The sequence below is a fragment of the Stenella coeruleoalba genome (assembly GCF_951394435.1).
Source record: "Stenella coeruleoalba genome assembly, contig: scaffold_62, whole genome shotgun sequence".
Classification (NCBI taxonomy): domain Eukaryota; kingdom Metazoa; phylum Chordata; class Mammalia; order Artiodactyla; family Delphinidae; genus Stenella; species Stenella coeruleoalba.
This window is the reverse complement of record NW_027646189.1, coordinates 542,325-558,983: the sequence shown is the minus strand read 5'-3', so window position 1 is coordinate 558,983 and position 16,659 is coordinate 542,325. Positions and strand designations below refer to the sequence as shown.

Sequence of the window (16,659 nt, the reverse complement as noted above, 5' to 3'; positions counted from 1 at the left end):
TGTCTGGACGGGCAAATTTAACTCTCATTTCCCACCAGGAAGAGGAAATAACCAAAGGCTCAGCGTGCCGTGCCGGAACCAGATTAGGGCCTGAAGCCATCCTGCGGTGTTGCGGCCAGCTCACAAGAAAGCGAGTTGAAGAAAGGAGCTCAGGGGCACTGTAATTCACAAACCTGCAGAGTTATAAATGACAGCTATCGTCCAAAAATATACTGAAGTAAGGCTGCCAAGAGGACTTGAAAGCGGGGCAGAATTGCAGGAAACCTATTTCAGGAGGTAGACTGGAATTGCATTGAAAGCATAGGAAAAGAGGAAGAGCGTCCACAATGATGCACTTGGCCAAAAAGGGCGTATGCGTTTTTTCCTGAATATATTCAGGAAAAAACGCATACGCCCTTTTTGGCCAACCAAGCAAGCTTGCAAAGGAAATCTGCACTACAATGAAGTCTCACTTCCCCCCGGTCAAAAGGGCCATCTGAAAAAAGTGTAAAATCCAGAAAAGCAGGAGAGGCCATGGAGAACTGGGAGCCTTGTTATGCTGATGGGTGGGATGGAAATTGCCAACAGACACTCGGGAGAAGTGTATGGTGTTTCCTGAAACATCTAAAAAACAAAGCAACAGAGCCTAGGGCACTTCCACTTATGGTCCTATAGCTTAGGGAAATTAAAATCAAAATGACACAGCGTCCCCAAAGCTTGGGACGCCTCTGTTTACAAGAACCTCGTTTACAGTACAAGTTCAACATCGCAGAAAGTGAAAAATGGATAAAGAACTTGTGGTATTTGCTTACAAAGCAATATCACTCAGCAATGAAATCTATGTCATCAGGCCCATAGCAGCATAATGAGTGGATTCAGGTACGATGATTCTAACTGAAATAAGTCACACAGAAAAAGAAACATCATAAGATATCAGTAATGCACGGAATGTAAACTTGGCTACACAGGAACTGAATTCCAAAACAGAACAGGGTCTCAAATTTAGAAAACCAACTTATGCTTGCTTAAGGGGAAAGGTGAGTTGGGGTGCTGCATAAAACCAGAGATTGAAATGAGCACAGATAAAGTTCCTTAAGCCAAATATGGAATAGACAAGAGCTACTCCTTGCTCAACGAAATGGACTCAACACGCCATATTAAACGCCTAAGAATGTACCTGACTAGTAAGTATCTTAAAACCTATGGATTGCTATGTCTCCGAAAGAGAATCAGGCATGTGTACAGGGGCATAAACGCAGCAGTGATAGGATTGGAGAGGTTCGGTGAGCAAATGAAGACCCTTTGAAGTCATATTGCATGGTACCCATTCCACGGGTCTCAACTCTCCAGGTTTAAGGTATTCTTCCTTCAGCTAAAACATGCATGTGGAACCCAGAGTATGATCAACCGTGTGAACGGGAGACGTGTTCAAATATGTCTCAGTTTTCCTCCCCTTGTACTCGGGTACAACATTCCAGATGTTTACTAACACTCTCCCCACTTGGAAAGTCAGCGCCTTTAACCTCCTGTTTGGCCCAGTTTGCAATTTCTGCGGAAGATGAACAGGAATAGGGAGAACCAATGAGAGACTAGCTGGAGGTGTCTGGACGGGCAAATTTAACTCTCATTTCCCACCAGGAAGAGGAATTAACCAAAGGCTCAGCGTGCCGTGCCGGAACCAGATTAGGGCCTGAAGCCATCCTGCGGTGTTGCGGCCAGCTCACAAGAAAGCGAGTTGAAGAAAGGAGCTCAGGGGCACTGTAATTCACAAACCTGCAGAGTTATAAATGACAGCTATCGTCCAAAAATATACTGAAGTAAGGCTGCCAAGAGGACTTGAAAGCGGGGCAGAATTGCAGGAAACCGATTTCAGGAGGTAGACTGGAATTGCATTGAAAGCATAGGAAAAGAGGCAGAGCGTCCACAATGATGCACTTGGCCAAAAAGAGCGTATGGGTTTTTTCCTGAATATATTCAGGAAAAAACGCATACGCACTTTTTGGCCAACCAAGCAAGCTTGCAAAGGAAATCTGCACTACAATGAAGTCTCACTTCCCCCCGGTCAAAAGGGCCATCTGAAAAAAGTGTAAAATCCAGAAAAGCAGGAGAGGCCATGGAGAACTGGGACCCTTGTTATGCTGATGGGCGGGATGGAAATTGCCAACAGACACTGGGGAGAAGTGTATGGTGTTTCCTGAAACATCTAAAAAACAAAGCAACAGAGCCTATGGCACTTCCACTTATGGTCCTATAGCTTAGGGAAATTAAAATCAAAAAGACACAGCGTCCCCAAAGCTTGGGAGGCCGCTGTTTACAAGAACCTCGTTTACAGTACAAGTTCAACATCGCAGAAAGTGAAAAATGGATAAAGAACTTGTGGTATTTACTTACAAAGCAATATCACTCAGCAATGAAATCTATGTCATCAGGCCCGTAGCAGCATAATGTGTGGATTCAGGTACGATGATTCTAACTGAAATAAGTCACACAGAAAAAGAAACATCATAAGATATCAGTAATACACGGAATGTAAACTTGGCTACACAGGAACTGAATTCCAAAACAGAACAGGGTCTTAAATTTAGAAAACCAACTTATGCTTGCTTAAGGGTAAAGGTGAGTTGGGGTGCTGCATAAAACCAGAGATTGAAATGAGCACAGATAAAGTTCCTTAAGCCAAATATGGAATAGACAAAAGCTACTCCTTGCTCAACGAAATGGACTCAACACCCCATATTAAACGCCTAAGAATGTACCTGACTAGTAAGTATCTTAAAACCTATGGATTGCTATGTCTCCGAAAGAGAATCAAGCATGTGTACAGGGGCATAAACGTAGCAGTGATAGGATTGGAGAGGTTCGGTGAGCAAATGAAGACCCTTTGAAGTCATATTGCATGGTACCCATTCCACGGGTCTCAACACTCCAGGTTTAAGGTATTCTTCCTTCAGCTAAAACATACATGTGGAACCTAGAGTATGATCAACCATGTGATCGGGAGACGTGTTCAAATATGTCTCAGTTTTCCTCCCCTGGTACTCGGGTGCAACATTCCAGACGCTTTCCTAACACTCTCCCCACTTGGAGAGTCACCGCCTTTAACCTCCTGTTTGGCCCAGTTTGCAATTTCTGCGGAAGATGAACAGGAATAGCGAGAACCAATGAGAGACTAGCTGGAGGTGTCTGGACGGGCAAATTTAACTCTCATTTCCCACCAGGAAGAGGAATTAACCAAAGGCTCAGCGTGCCGTGCCGGAACCAGATTAGGGCCTGAAGCCATCCTGCGGTGTTGCGGCCAGCTCACAAGAAAGCGAGTTGAAGAAAGGAGCTCAGGGGCACTGCAATTCACAAACCTGCAGAGTTATAAATGACAGCTATCGTCCAAAAATATACTGAAGTAAGGCTGCCAAGAGGACTTGAAAGCGGGGCAGAATTGCAGGAAACCGATTTCAGGAGGTAGACTGGAATTGCATTGAAAGCATAGGAAAAGAGGCAGAGCGTCCACAATGATGCACTTGGCCAAAAAGGGCGTAGTCGTTTTTTCCTGAATATATTCAGGAAAAAACGCATACGCCCTTTTTGGCCAACCAAGCAAGCTTGCAAAGGAAATCTGCACTACAATGAAGTCTCACTTCCCCCTGGTCAAAAGGGCTATCTGAAAAAAGTGTAAAATCCAGAAAAGCAGGAGAGGCCATGGAGAACTGGGAGCCTTGTTATGCTGATGGGCGGGATGGAAATTGCCAACAGACACTCGGGAGAAGTGTATGGTGTTTCCTGAAACATCTAAAAAACAAAGCAACAGAGCCTAGGGCACTTCCACTTATGGTCCTATAGCTTAGGGAAATTAAAATCAAAAAGACACAGCGTCCCCAAAGCTTGGGACGCCTCTGTTTACAAGAACGTCGTTTACAGTACAAGTTCAACATCGCAGAAAGTGAAAAATGGATAAAGAACTTGTGGTACTTACGTACAATGCAGTATCACTCAGCAATGAAATCTATGTCATCAGGCCCGTAGCAGCATAATGAGTGGATTCAGGTACGATGATTCTAACTGAAATAAGTCACACAGAAAAAGAAACATCATAAGATATCACTAATACACGGAATGTAAACTTGGCTACACAGGAACTGAATTCCAAAACAGAACAGGGCCTCAAATTTAGAAAACCAACTTATGCTTGCTTAAGGGGAAAGGTGAGTTGGGGTGCTGCATAAAACCAGAGATTGAAATGAGCACAGATAAAGTTCCTTAAGCCAAATATGGAATAGACAAGAGCTACTCCTTGCTCAACGAAATGGACTCAACACCGCATATTAAACGCCTAAGAATGTACCTGACTAGTAAGTATCTTAAAACCTATGGATTGCTATGTCTCCAAAAGAGAATCAAGCGTGTGTACAGGGGCATAAACGCAGCAGTGATAGGATTGGAGAGGTTCGGTGAGCAAATGAAGACCCTTTGAAGTCATATTGCATGGTACCCATTCCACGGGTTTCACCTACCCAGGTTTAAGGTATTCTTCCTTCAGCTATAACATGCATGTGGAACCTAGAGTATGATCAACCATGTGATCGGGAGACGTGTTCAAATATGTCTCAGATTTCGTACCCTGGTACTCGGGTGCAACATTCCAGACGCTTTACTAACACTCTCCCGACTTGGAGAGTCAGTCCCTTTAACCTCCTGTTTGGCCCAGTTTGCAATTTCTGCGGAAGATGAACAGGAATAGCGAGAACCAATGAGAGACTAGCTGGAGGTGTCTGGACGGGCAAATTTAACTCTCATTTCCCACCAGGAAGAGGAATTAACCAAAGGCTCAGCGTGCCGTGCTGGAACCAGATTAGGGCCTGAAGCCATCCTGCGGTGTTGCGGCCAGCTCAAAAGAAAGCGAGTTGAAGAAAGGAGCTCAGGGGCACTGTAATTCACAAACCTGCAGAGTTATAAATGACAGCTATCATCCAAAAATATACTGAAGTAAGGCTGCCAAGAGGACTTGAAAGCGGGGCAGAATTGCAGGAAACCGATTTCAGGAGGTAGACTGGAATTGCATTGAAAGCATAGGAAAAGAGGCAGAACGTCCACAATGATGCACTTGGCCAAAAAGGGCGTATGCGTTTTTTCCTAAATATATTCAGGAAAAAACGCATACGCCCTTTTTGGCCAACCAAGCAAGCTTGCAAAGGAAATCTGCACTACAATGAAGTCTCACTTTCCCCCGGTCAAAAGGGCCATCTGAAAAAAGTGTAAAATCCAGAAAGGCAGGACAGGCCATGGAGAACTGGGAGCCTTGTTATGCTGATGGGCGGGATGTAAATTGCCAACACACACACAGGAGAAGTGTATGGTGTTTCCTGAAACATCTAAAAAACAAAGCAACAGAGCCTAGGGCACTTCCACTTATGGTCCTATAGCTTAGGGAAATTAAAATCAAAAAGACACAGCCACCCCAAATTTTGGGAAGCCTCTCTTTACAAGAACCTCGTTTACAGTACAAGTTCAACATCGCAGAAAGTGAAAAATGGATAAAGAAGTTGTGGTATTTACTTACAAAGCAATATCACTCAGCAATGAAATCTATGTCATCAGGCCCTTAGCAGCACAATGAGTGGATTCAGGTATGATGATTCTAACTGAAAAAAGTCACACAGAAAAAGAAACATCATAAGATATCAGTAATACACGCAATAAACTTGGCTACACAGGAAATGAATTACAGAACAGAACAGGGTCTCAAATTTAGAAAACCAACTTATGCTTAATTAAGGGTAAAGGTGAGTTGGGGTGCTGCATAAAACCAGAGATCGAAATGAGCACAGATAAAGTTCCTTAAGCCAAATATGGAATAGACAAGAGCTACTCCTTGCTCAACGAAATGGACTCAACACCGCATATTAAACGCCTAAGAATGTACCTGACTAGTAAGTATCTTAAAACCTATGGATTGCTATGTCTCCGAAAGAGAATCAAGCATGTGTACAGGGGCATAAATGCAGCAGTGATAGGATTGGAGAGGTTCGTGAGCAAATGAAGTCCCTTTGAAGTCATATTGCATTGTACCCATTCCACGGGTTTCTACTACCCAGGTTTAAGGTATTCTTCCTTCAGCTAAAACATGCATGTGGAACCTAGAGTATGATCAACCATGTGATCGGGAGACATGTTCAAACATGTCTCAGTTTTCGTACCCTGGTACTCGGGTGCAACATTCCAGACGCTTTACTAACACTCTCCCGACTTGGAGAGTCAGTCCCTTTAACCTCCTGTTTGGCCCAGTTTGCAATTTCTGCGGAAGATGAACAGGAATAGCGAGAACCAATGAGAGACTAGCTGGAGGTGTCTGGACGGGCAAATTTAACTCTCATTTCTCACCAGGAAGAGGAATTAACCAAAGGCTCAGCGTGCCGTGCTGGAACCAGATTAGGGCCTGAAGCCATCCTGCGGTGTTGCGGCCAGGTCACAAGAAAGCGAGTTGAAGAAAGGAGCTCAGGGGCACTGTAATTCACAAACCTGCAGAGTTATAAATGACAGCTATCATCCAAAAATATACTGAAGTAAGGCTGCCAAGAGGACTTGAAAGCGGGGCAGAATTGCAGGAAACCGATTTCAGGAGGTAGACTGGAATTGCATTGAAAGCATAGGAAAAGAGGCAGAACGTCCACAATGATGCACTTGGCCAAAAAGGGCATATGCGTTTTTTCCTGAATATATTCAGGAAAAAACGCATACGCCCTTTTTGGCCAACCAAGCAAGCTTGCAAAGGAAATCTGCACTACAATGAAGTCTCACATCCCCCGGTCAAAAGGGCCATCTGAAAAAAGTGTAAAATCCAGAAAGGCAGGACAGGCCATGGAGAACTGGGAGCCTTGTTATGCTGATGGGCGGGATGTAAATTGCCAACAGACACTCGGGAGAAGTGTATGGTGTTTCCTGAAATATCTAAAAAACAAAGCAACAGAGCCTAGGGCACTTCCACTTACGGTCCTATAGCTTAGGGAAATTAAATTCAAAAAGACACAGCCACCCCAAAGTTTGGGACGGCTCTGTTTACAAGAACCTCGTTTACAGTACAAGTTCAAAATCGCAGAAAGTGAAAAATGGATAAAGAACTTGTGGTACTTACGTACAAAGCAATATCACTCAGCAATGAAATCTATGTCATCAGGCCCTTAGCAGCACAATGAGTGGATTCAGGTACGATGATTCTAACTGAAATAAGTCACACAGAAAAAGAAACATCATAAGATATCTCTAATACACGGAATGTAAACTTGGCTACACAGGAACTGAATTCCAAAACAGAACAGGACCTCAAATTTAGAAAACCAACTTATGCTTGTTTAAGGGGAAAGGTGAGTTGGGGTGCTGCATAAAACCAGAGATTGAAATGAGCACAGATAAAGTTCCTTAAGCCAAATATGGAATAGAAAAGAGCTACTCCTTGCTCAACGAAATGGACTCAACACCGCATATTAAACGCCTAAGAATGTACCTGACTAGTAAGTATCTTAAAACCTATGGATTGCTATGTCTCCAAAAGAGAATCAAGCGTGTGTACAGGGGCATAAAAGCAGCAGTGATAGGATTGGAGAGGTTCGGTGAGCAAATGAAGACCCTTTGAAGTCATATTGCATGGTACCCATTCCACGGGTCTCAACACTCCAGGTTTAAGGTATTCTTCCTTCAGCTAAAACATGCATGTGGAACCTAGAGTATGATCAACCATGTGATCGGGAGACGTGTTCCAATATATCTCAGTTTTCGTACCCTGGTACTCGGGTGCAACTTTCCAGACGCTTTACTAACACTCTCCCCACTTGGAGAGTCAGCGCCTTTAACCTCCTGTTTGGCCCAGTTTGCAATTTTTGCGGAAGATGAACAGGAATAGCGAGAACCAATGAGAGACTAGCTGGAGGTGTCTGGACGGGCAAATTTAACTCTCATTTCCCACCAGGAAGAACAATTAACCAAAGGCTCAGCGTGCCGTGCCGGAACCAGATTAGGGCCTGAAGCCATCCTGCGGTGTTGCGGCCAGCTCAAAAGAAAGCGAGTTGAAGAAAGGAGCTCAGGGGAAGTGTAATTCACAAACCTGCAGAGTTATAAATGACAGCTATCGTCCAAAAATATACTGAAGTAAGGCTGCCAAGAGGACTTGAAAGCGGGGCAGAATTGCAGGAAACCGATTTCAGGAGGTAGACTGGAATTGCATTGAAAGCATAGGAAAAGAGGCAGAGCGTCCACAATGATGCACTTGGCCAAAAAGTGCATATGCGTTTTTTCCTGAATATATTCAGGAAAAAACGCATACGCCCTTTTTGGCCAACCAAGCAAGCTTGCAAAGGAAATCTGCACTACAATGAAGTGTCACTTCCCCCCGGTCAAAAGGGCCATCTGAAAAAAGTGTAAAATCATGAAAGGCAGGACAGGCCATGGAGAACTGGGAGCCTTGTTATGCTGATGGGTGGGCTGTAAATTGCCAACAGACATTCGGGAGAAGTGTATGGTGTTTTTGAAACATCTAAAAAACAAAGCAACAGAGCCTAGGGCACTTCCACTTATGGTCCTATAGCTTAGGGAAATTAAAATCAAAAAGACACAGCCACCCCAAAGTTTGGGACGCCTCTGTTTACAAGAACCTCGTTTACTGTACAAGTTCAATATCACAGAAAGTGAAAAATGGATAAAGAACTTGTGGTACATACGTACAATGCAGTATCACTCAGCAATGAAATCTATGTCATCAGGCCCGTAGCAGCATAATGAGTGGATTCAGGTACGATGATTCTAACTGAAATAATTCACACAGAAAAAGAAACATCATAAGACATCACTAATACACGGAATGTAAACTTGGCTACACAGGAACTGAATTAGAGAACAGAACAGGGTCTCAAATTTAGAAAACCAACTTATGCTTGCTTAAGGGGAAAGGTGAGTTGTGGTGCTGCATAAAACCAGAGATTGAAATGAGCACAGATAAAGTTCCTTATGCCAAATATGGAATAGACAAGAGTTACTCCTTGCTCAACGAAATGGACTCAACACCCCATATTAAACGCCTAAGAATGTACCTGACTAGTAAGTATCTTAAAACCTATGGATTGCTATGTCTCCAAAAGAGAATCAAGTGTGTGTACAGGGGCATAATCGCAGCAGTGATAGGATTGGAGAGGTTCGGTGAGCAAATGAAGACCCTTTGAAGTCATATTGCATGGTACCCATTACACGGGTCTCAACTCTCCAGGTTTAAGGTATTCGTCCTTCAGCTAAAACATGCATGTGGAACCCAGAGTATGATCAACCGTGTGAACGGGAGACGTGTTCAAATATGTCTCACTTTTCCTCCCCTTGTACTCGGGTGCAACATTCCAGACGCTTTACTAACACTCTTCCCACTTGGAAAGTCAGCACCTTTAACCTCCTGTTTGGCCCAGTTTGCAATTTCTGCGGAAGATGAACAGGAATAGGGAGAACCAATGAGAGACTAGCTGGAGGTGTCTGGACGGGCAAATTTAACTCTCATTTCCCACCAGGAAGAGGAAATAACCAAAGGCTCAGCGTGCCGTGCCGGAACCAGATTAGGGCCTGAAGCCATCCTGCGGTGTTGCGGCCAGCTCACAAGAAAGCGAGTTGAAGAAAGGAGCTCAGGGGCACTGTAATTCACAAACCTGCAGAGTTATAAATGACAGCTATCGTCCAAAAATATACTGAAGTAAGGCTGCCAAGAGGACTTGAAAGCGGGGCAGAATTGCAGGAAACCGATTTCAGGAGGTAGACTGGAATTGCATTGAAAGCATAGGAAAAGAGGCAGAGCGTCCACAATGATGCACTTGGCCAAAAAGGGCGTATGCGTTTTTTCCTGAATATATTCAGGAAAAAACGCATACGCCATTTTTGGCCAACCAAGCAAGCTTGCAAAGAAAATCTGCACTACAATGAAGTCTCACTTCCCCCCGGTCAAAAGGGCCATCTGAAAAAAGTGTAAAATCATGAAAGGCAGGACAGGCCATGGAGAACTGGGATCCTTGTTATGCTGATGGGTGGGCTGTAAATTGCCAACAGACATTCGGGAGAAGTGTATGGTGTTTTTGAAACATCTAAAAAACAAAGCAACAGAGCCTAGGGCACTTCCACTTATGGTCCTATAGCTTAGGGAAATTAAAATCAAAAAGACACAGCCACCCCAAAGTTTGGGACGCCTCTGTTTACAAGAACCTCGTTTACTGTACAAGTTCAATATCACAGAAAGTGAAAAATGGATAAAGAACTTGTGGTACATACGTACAATGCAGTATCACTCAGCAATGAAATCTATGTCATCAGGACCTTAGCAGCACAATGAGTGGATTCAGGTATGATGATTCTAACTGAAATAAGTCACACAGAAAAAGAAACATCATAAGATATCAGTAATACACGGAATGTAAACTTGGCTACAGAGGAACTGAATTACAGAACAGAACAGGGTCTCAAATTTAGAAAACCAACTTATGCTTGCTTAAGGGGAAAGGTGAGTTGGGGTGCTGCATAAAACCAGAGATTGAAATGAGCACAGATAAAGTTCCTTAAGCCAAATATGGAATAGACAAGAGCTACTCCTTGCTCAACGAAATGGACTCAACACCCCATATTAAACGCCTAAGAATGTACCTGACTAGTAAGTATCTTAAAACCTATGGATTGCTATGTCTCCGAAAGGGAATCAAGCATGTGTACAGGGAAATAAACGCAGCAGTGATAGGATTGGAGAGGTTCGGTGAGCAAATGAAGACCCTTTGAAGTCATATTGCATGGTACCCATTCCACGGGTTTCAACTACCCAGGTTTAAGGTATTCTTCCTTCAGCTAAAACATGCATGTGGAACCTAGAGTATGATCAACCATGTGATCGGGAGACATGTTCAAATATGTCTCAGTTTTCGTACCCTGGTACTCGGGTGCAACATCCCAGACGCTTTACTAACACTCTCCCGACTTGGAGAGTCAGTCCCTTTAACCTCCTGTTTGGCCCAGTTTGCAATTTCTGCGGAAGATGAACAGGAATAGCGAGAACCAATGAGAGACTAGCTGGAGGTGTCTGGACGGGCAAATTTAACTCTCATTTCCCACCAGGAAGAGGAAGTAACTAAAGGCTCACCGTGCCATGCCGGAACCAGATTAGGGCCTGAAGCCATCCTGTGGTGTTGCGGCCAGCTCACAAGAAAGCGAGTTGAAGAAAGGAGCTCAGGGGCACTGTAATTCACAAACCTGCAGAGTTATAAATGACAGCTATCGTCCAAAAATATACTGAAGTAAGGCTGCCAAGAGGACTTGAAAGCGGGGCAGAATTGCAGGAAACCGATTTCAGGAGGTAGACTGGAATTGCATTGAAAGCATAGGAAAAGAGGCAGAACGTCCACAATGATGCACTTGGTCAAAAAGGGCGTATGCTTTTTTTCCTGAATATATTCAGGAAAAAGAGCATACGCACTTTTTGGCCAACCAAGCAAGCTTGCAAAGCAAATCTGCACTACAATGAAGTCTCACATCCCCCCGGTCAAAAGGGCCATCTGAAAAAAGTGTAAAATCCAGAAAGGCAGGACAGGCCATGGAGAACTGGGAGCCTTGTCATGCTGATGGGCGGGATGTAAATTGCCAACAGACACTCGGGAGAAGTGTATGGTGTTTCCTTAAACATCTAAAAAACAAAGCAACAGAGCCTAGGGCACTTCCACTTATGGTCCTATAGCTTAGGGAAATTAAAATCAAAAAGACACAGCCACCTGAAAGTTTGGCACGGCTCTGTTTACAAGAACCTGGTTTACAGTACAAGTTCAACATCGCAGAAAGTGAAAAATGGATAAAGAAGTTGTGGTATTTACTTACAAAGCAATATCACTCAGCAATGAAATCTATGTCATCAGGCCCTTAGCAGCACAATGAGTGGATTCAGGTACGATGATTCTAACTGAAATAAGTAACACAGAAAAAGAAACATCATAAGATATCACTAATACACGGAATGTAAACTTGGCTATACAGGAACTGAATTACAAAACATAACAGGGTCTCAAATTTAGAAAACCAACTTATGCTTGCTTAAGGGGAAAGGTGAGTTGGGGTGCTGCATAAAACCAGAGATTGAAATGAGCACAGATAAAGTTCCTTAAGCCAAATATGGAATAGACAAGAGCTACTCCTTGCTCGACGAAATGGACTCAACACAGCATATTAAACGCCTAAGAATGTACCTGACTAGTAAGTATCTTAAAACCTATGGATTGCTATGTCTCCGAAAGAGAATCAAGCATGTGTACAGGGGCATAAACGCAGCAGTGATAGGATTGGAGAGGTTCGGTGAGCAAATGAAGACCCTTTGAAGTCATATTGCATGGTACCCATTCCACGGGTTTCAACTACCCAGGTTTAAGGTATTCTTCCTTCAGCTAAAACATGCATGTGGAACCTAGAGTATGATCAACCATGTGATCGGGAGACGTGTTCAAATATGTCTCAGTTTTCGTACCCTGGTACTCGGGTGCAACATTCCAGACGCTTTACTAACACTCTCCCCACTTGGAGAGTCAGTCCCTTTAACCTCCTGTTTGGCCCAGTTTGCAATTTCTGCGGAAGATGAACAGGAATAGCGAGAACCAATGAGAGACTAGCTGGAGGTGTCTGGACGGGCAAATTTAACTCTCATTTCCCACCAGGAAGAGGAATTAACCAAAGGCTCAGCGTGCCGTGCCGGAACCAGATTAGGGCCTGAAGCCATCCTGCGGTGTTGCGGCCAGGTCACAAGAAAGCGAGTTGAAGAAAGGAGCTCAGGGGCACTGTTATTCACAAACCTGCAGAGTTATAAATGACAGCTATCTTCCAAAAATATACTGAAGTAAGGCTGCCAAGAGGACTTGAAAGCGGGGCAGAATTGCAGGAAACCGATTTCAGGAGGTAGACTGGAATTGCATTGAAAGCATAGGAAAAGAGGCAGAACGTCCACAATGATGCACTTGGCCAAAAAGGGCGTATGCGTTTTTTCCTGAATATATTCAGGAAAAAACGCATACGCCCTTTTTGGCCAACCAAGCAAGCTTGCAAAGGAAATCTGCACTACAATGAAGTCTCACTTCCCCCCGGTCAAAAGGGCCATCTGAAAAAAGTGTAAAATCCAGAAAGGCAGGACAGGCCATGGAGAACTGGGAGCCTTGTTATGCTGATGGGCGGGATGTAAATTGCCAACAGACACTCGGGAGAAGTGTATGGTGTTTCCTGAAACATCTAAAAAACAAAGCAACAGAGCCTAGGGCACTTCCACTTACGGTCCTATAGCTTAGGGAAATTAAATTCAAAAAAAAACAGCCACCCCAACGTTTGGCACGGCTCTGTTTACAAGAACCTCGTTTACAGTACAAGTTGAACATTGCAGAATGTGAAAAATGGATAAAGAAGATGTGGTATTTACTTACAAAGCAATATCACTCAGCAATGAAATCTATGTCATCAGGCCCTTAGGAGCACAATGAGTGGATTCAGGTACGATGATTCTAACTGAAATAAGTCACACAGAAAAAGAAACATCATAAGATATCACTAACACACAGAATGTAAACTTGGTTACACAGGAACTGAATTACAAAACATAACAGGGTCTCAAATTTAGAAAACCAACTTATGCTTGCTTAAGGGGAAAGGTGAGTTGGGGTGCTGCATAAAACCAGAGATCGAAATGAGCACAGATAAAGTTCCTTAAGCCAAATATGGAATAGACAAGAGCTACTCCTTGCTCGACGAAATGGACTCAACACCGCATATTAAACGCCTAAGAATGTACCTGACTAGTAAGTATCTTAAAACCTATGGATTGCTATGTCTCCGAAAGAGAATCAAGCATGTGTACAGGGGCATAAATGCAGCAGTGATAGGATTGGAGAGGTTCGGTGAGCAAATGAAGACCCTTTGAAGTCATATTGCATGGTACCCATTCCACGGGTTTCAACTACCCAGGTTTAAGGTATTCTTCCTTCAGCTAAAACATGCATGTGGAACCTAGAGTATGATCAACCATGTGATCGGGAGACGTGTTCAAATATGTCTCAGTTTTCGTACCCTGGTACTCGGGTGCAACATTCCAGACGCTTTACTAACACTCTCACCACTTGGAGAGTCAGTCCCTTTAACCTCCTGTTTGGCCCAGTTTGCAATTTCTGCGGAAGATGAACAGGAATAGCGAGAACCAATGAGAGACTAGCTGGAGGTGTCTGGACGGGCAAATTTAACTCTCATTTCCCACCAGGAAGAGGAATTAACCAAAGGCTCAGTGTGCCGTGCCGGAACCAGATTAGGGCCTGAAGCCATCCTGCGGTGTTGCGGCCAGCTCAAAAGAAAGCGAGTTGAAGAAAGGAGCTCAGGGGCACTGTAATTCACAAACCTGCAGAGTTATAAATGACAGCTATCGTCCAAAAATATACTGAAGTAAGGCTGCCAAGAGGACTTGAAAGCGGGGCAGAATTGCAGGAAACCGATTTCAGGAGGTAGACTGGAATTGCATTGAAAGCATAGGAAAAGAGGCAGAACGTCCACAATGATGCACTTGGCCAAAAAGGGCGTATGCGTTTTTTCCTGAATATATTCAGGAAAAAACGCATACGCCCTTTTTGGCCAACCAAGCAAGCTTGCAAAGGAAATCTGCACTACAATGAAGTGTCACATCCCCCTGGTCAAAAGGGCCATCTGAAAAAAGTATAAAATCCAGAAAGGCAGGACAGGCCATGGAGAACTGGGTGCCTTGTTATGCTGATGGGCGGGATGTAAATTGCCAACAGACACTCCTGAGAAGTGTATGGTGTTTCCTGAAACATCTAAAAAACAAAGCAACAGAGCCTAGGGCACTTCCACTTACGGTCATATAGCTTAGGGAAATTAAATTCAAAAAGACACAGCCATCCCAAAGTTTGGGACGGCTCTGTTTACAAGAACCTCGTTTACAGTACAAGTTCAACATCGCAGAAAGTGAAAAATGGATAAAGAAGTTGTGGTATTTACTTACAAAGCAATATCGCTCAGCAATGAAATCTATGTCATCAGGCCCTTAGGAGCACAATGAGTGGATTCAGGTACGATGATTCTAACTGAAATAAGTAACACAGAAAAAGAAACATCATAAGATATCACTAATACACGGAATGTAAACTTGGCTACACAGGAACTGAATTACAGAACAGAACAGGGTCTCAAATTTAGAAAACCAACTTATGCTTGCTTAAGGGGAAAGGTGAGTTGGGGTGCTGCATAAAACCAGAGATTGAAATGAGCACAGATAAAGTTCCTTAAGCCAAATATGGAATAGACAAGAGCTACTCCTTGCTCGACGAAATGGACTCAACACCGCATATTAAACGCCTAAGAATGTACCTGACTAGTAAGTATCTTAAAACCTATGGATTGCTATGTCCCCGAAAGAGAACCAAGCATGTGTACAGGGGCATAAACGCAGCAGTGATAGGATTGGAGAGGTTCGGTGAGCAAATGAAGACCCTTTGAAGTCATATTGCATGGTACCCATTCCACGGGTTTCAACTACCCAGGTTTAAGGTATTCTTCCTTCAGCTAAAACATGCATGTGGAACCTAGAGTATGATCAACCATGTGATCGGGAGACATGTTCAAATATGTCTCAGTTTTCGTACCCTGGTACTCGGGTGCAGCATTCCAGACGCTTTACTAACACTCTCACCACTTGGAGAGTCAGTCCCTTTAACCTCCTGTTTGGCCCAGTTTGCAATTTCTGCGGAAGATGAACAGGAATAGCCAGAACCAATGAGAGACCAGCTGGAGGTGTCTGGACGGGCAAATTTAACTCTCTTTTCCCACCAGGAAGAGGAATTAACCAAAGGCTCAGCGTGCCGTGCCGGAACCATATTAGGGCCTGAAGCCATCCTTTCGGTGTTGCGGCCAGCTCAAAAGAAAGCGAGTTGAAGAAAGGAGCTCAGGGGCACTGTAATTCACAAACCTGCAGAGTTATAAATGACAGCTATCGTCCAAAAATATACTGAAGTAAGGCTGCCAAGAGGACTTGAAAGCGGGGCAGAATTGCAGGAAACCGATTTCAGGAGGTAGACTGGAATTGCATTGAAAGCATAGGAAAAGAGGCAGAACGTCCACAATGATGCACTTGGCCAAAAAGGGCGTATGCGTTTTTTCCTGAATATATTCAGGAAAAAACGCATACGACCTTTTTGGCCAACCAAGCAAGCTTGCAAAGGAAATCTGCACTACAATGAAGTCTCACATCCCCCCGGTCAAAAGGGCCATCTGAAAAAAGTGTAAAATCCAGAAAGGCAGGACAGGCCATGGCGAACTGAGAGCCTTGTTATGCTGATGGGCGGGATGTAAATTGCCAACAAACCCTGGGGAGAAGTGTATGGTGTTTCCTGAAACATCTAAAAAACAAAGCAACAGAGCCTAGGGCACTTCCACTTATGGTCCTATAGCTTAGGGAAATTAAAATCAAAAAGACACAGCCACCCCAAAGTTTGGAATGGCTCTGTTTACAAGAACCTCGTTTACAGTACAAGTTCAACATCGCAGAAAGTGAAAAATGGATAAAGAAGTTGTGGTATTTACGTATAAAGCAATATCACTCAGCAAAGAAATCTATGTCATCAGGCCCTTAGCAGCACAATGAGTGGATTCAGGTACGAT

At 43.8% G+C, this 16,659-nt stretch overlaps 1 long non-coding RNA gene across 22 annotated transcripts in view; it reads right to left on the bottom strand.

Moving 5' to 3' along the window:
* The window catches only part of LOC307181269, a 1,277,915-nt gene that overhangs the window by 777,403 nt on the left and 483,853 nt on the right, over window positions 1–16,659 (bottom strand). For 12 of the 22 annotated variants that reach the window (XR_013826281.1, XR_013826282.1, XR_013826283.1 and 9 more), the window contains exon 1: window positions 15,005–15,049. The exons of the other annotated variants lie outside the window; for them this stretch is intronic. This is a non-coding gene — a long non-coding RNA (uncharacterized lncRNA). Of the gene's footprint in view, window positions 1–15,004; window positions 15,050–16,659 lie in introns of those variants that run through there. 22 annotated transcript variants of the gene reach the window in all.